We start from the raw sequence: 3,330 nt of genomic DNA on the forward strand, positions 1-3,330 counted from the left end.
CTTTCTTTTTCTACTTCTCTCTCTCTCAACTCTGTCTCAAAAAAATAAACAAATAAATAAGTACACTTTTAAAAGTATGCATGCTCTCATCTACCCAGCCACTAAGATCACAAACCCAGTACTCACCCTTAATTCTTACTTTATCCATTCATTCCAAACAACACTAAGTATTGATTATATTTCCAAGATATTGCTTTAAAAATTATCTTTTTGTTAATCTGCCATCCAGAATGAGTAATGGCCTCTTACTGCTTCTTGTTTCTAAACTGATTCCCTTCATATCCACCCTCCACATTGCTACAAAAGCACTGTACGCAAGCTCTGATCAAACCATAACCCTGCTTAACGTGCTTCCACCTCCTGGGGGAAATTCTACCAAATTATCCTGGCATTCAGAACCCATCACTTTCCATTTTTTTCCCCACTTGTGTAGCTTAAGTCCTCCATACTCCCTTGTATACAATAGACTCCATGAACTCTCTTGTCTACTTCACCTCTTGTACCTCACGCAATGACTAACCCTAAGTAGGCATCCGGTCACTATTTGTTGAATAAATAAATACTACATTCTGATAACAGCCAATTATTTACAGTTGTCCACACACCTTTTCTACCCTCACCACACCACCCATACCCTCTGTATTACATACAGAATGGACTCTTGTTTTTTAACCTTCAAACCCATGTAGACATCATCTCCTCTTGGCAGATATTACTTATATCATTCTTATCTAGGATATATTAGGTATCATTTCCTTCATAGGTATCCTCTACTTCCTTCTCCCTATCTTTTCCATTAGAAAATGAATCCATTATTCCTTTACAATACTTCCTACTTGGGTACTTCTGGTATGACATCTATTACTGCAGTTATAATTTTATGTTTATAAATCTTCCTCTCTTATAATTTCCTTAAGAGTAGTCAGTGGTCTTTCCTCTCTGCAAAATGAAGGCACAGTAACTGTTTCAGTGGAAGTGAACTCACTGCCACTTCGTTTCCCCATCTTAAGGCATAAATTCCTAGCTCCCTACTGTCCAGGCAGTGCAGTGCATGGGTTCTTCAAAGAGTTTGTGGAAAAGGGACCAGCAGTTAGTGTAATGGCTATGTCACTGAACTCCCATGTAGTCGGCCACGATTCAAGTCCTGGACCCAGTGGCTTAAACTCACACCGGGCACATGTGCACGTGTGCCCAACATCCCGAGAGGAGAATGGAGAAGAAGAAGGGATTGCAGTGTGGCCATCCCCCCTGGAGGGTGACTTCTCACTTTCTGTCTCTCTGTCTCTGTCTCTCTGGCAAGCGCACGCACCCTGTAGCTAAAACCTCTCCCCAAAAAAGAAAAAAAGTTTGTGGAAAATATGTATTATGAAAATACTGTGCATAGATTTCAATTGTTTTACACCGAAATAAACTTGTACTTTAATTCTATTTTTCCGACAAACATTTAAAAGTCCTCTTACACGCAGGAAAGAGTCAGAAATGGGTTCAAGTTCTACTGCGTAATCAATTGATAAATCTTAAACTAATTAGTTACTCTCTACTCAGTCTCCTTACCTGCATAATGCAGATCATAATAGTTACATCGTTAAGTTTTAAAATAGTTAAATGAAATAATATTGTAAAGTATCTAGCAGAGTGTTCAGTGGATCTGACTTACTTCACTTTACCTGAAAGAAAAGTAAGAGGAGAGGTGAGAGAGAGAGAGGATGCAAGTGTGCATGTGCATCTACATGTATGCACGTGTATATGGCATGTGTGTGTATGTGTTGGAGGGTTTAATTTAGTTTGGGGCAGGGTAAGATTGAGGTGATTGTCAACTTAGATTATTTTCAACAATTACATTTTATTAGCTTTGCACAGTGGCAGTATCATAGCCAATGAGGTTTATCCGAGGCACGATTATTGCTAATTGAAAACAATTACATTTTAGTGTGAGAAAAATCATTATCTTTGACAAAAAAGAAAAATTTCTGATTTTGCAATCAACCGTTTCAATCATACAGTGGTCTAATTTCTACACAATCATGAGGAAAATTCACTAACAAAATAAGAATTTAACAAAGTAAACTTTTGGTCAACTCTAATTTGAACAGTCCAAGAGTTATAAAATATTGCTGCAATTCAATTAAAACTACGAGTATCACTCACTTTTATTCACAGATAAAACTGTTCTAGGACTTAACTCATTTTACATCACGACTCCAAGAATTACAGTAAATGGATATGAATGCCAGATATAGTGTGTGTGAAAGAGGAGGGTCTGAGGAAGGACATTTAGAAGAAAAACAGAAGGGCAAAGCATTAATAGGACAAAGAAATGTGGTATTATCTGTTGAAGATATTTTACAGTTTTATCAACTGGACTATGGAAAAATGTTCACATGTTGAAATATTCACTTTGTAAGCTAAAAAATGTGAAGGAATGTATAAAAGAAAATGAAATTTAAAATATTTTTTAAAAAATATCTACAGTATCAGAGGTCTTGAATTCACAGCAATAAGCTAGTTACTGATAAAAATTTTTCATCTGAATATTGGTAAATTCCATTGTTCCTAGGTTCTTCTGTATAGAGTGCTAATAACTTTCTATATTCCATAGTTATAATATGACTCACATTCAGATTATCCTACAGAAATTTTATAGACTTCCTTTTTTGTGAAAACTTATCAATTAAATGTTGTTTTGCAAAGGAGAGTTCACATGTTATATAATAGTCTTTAATTCCCTCAGAAAACAGGGCTCTGGAAACAAACATGTATATATCCTTTGCTAAGAAAGAAAAAAGGGACATAACTCAAGGAGGGATGCTAGCCAAATGATGTATGAGTCAAAATAGCTTTCAGGATGATGAAGTTAAGATATAAAAGGTATAGTGGTATTATTTTTATCTCTTTTCATTTCATAATCATATGAAAGAAGATAAAAATAATCCCTAAAAGGGAAAACATATAATATAAAAATAACAGTAATCATGTGGCTCTATAGGCCCCACTTTTGCTAACAAAGAACAGAAGAAAAGTTAAAGATTCCTAGGTTTCTCCTGTAGATAAAAATCAAATGCTGTCGCTTATTTTTTCCTGGCTAGAGGGCACATGCACTCACCAGAGAGACATGAAGAGAGAGAGAGAAAGTGAGAAATCACCCCTCATAAAGGATGGCCACACCACAATCCCTTCTCCTTCATTCTCCTTTTGGGTTTTAAGGCATGCATGTACATGCTCCCACCATGATTTTCAAGCCACTGGGTTCAGAATTCGAACCACAAAGTCAGCCATACAGGATCCAGCTGTCTTACCTACCATGTCACCAGCTCGCCCCTGCCTTTTTTT

The 3,330-nt window shown here is 36.3% G+C and overlaps 1 non-coding gene across 1 annotated transcript; it reads left to right on the top strand.

Annotated features, from left to right (window-relative positions):
* Positions 1 to 1,848: 1,848 nt before the first annotated feature.
* On the top strand, positions 1,849 to 1,987 carry LOC114005548 (U4 spliceosomal RNA). Its single transcript, XR_003547387.1, has one exon. It is a non-coding gene; the product is annotated as a U4 spliceosomal RNA (small nuclear RNA).
* The last annotated feature ends 1,343 nt before the right edge of the window (positions 1,988 to 3,330 follow it).

The sequence above is a fragment of the Tupaia chinensis genome, unplaced genomic scaffold, assembly GCF_000334495.1.
Source record: "Tupaia chinensis unplaced genomic scaffold, TupChi_1.0 Scaffold143982_1, whole genome shotgun sequence".
Classification (NCBI taxonomy): domain Eukaryota; kingdom Metazoa; phylum Chordata; class Mammalia; order Scandentia; family Tupaiidae; genus Tupaia; species Tupaia belangeri.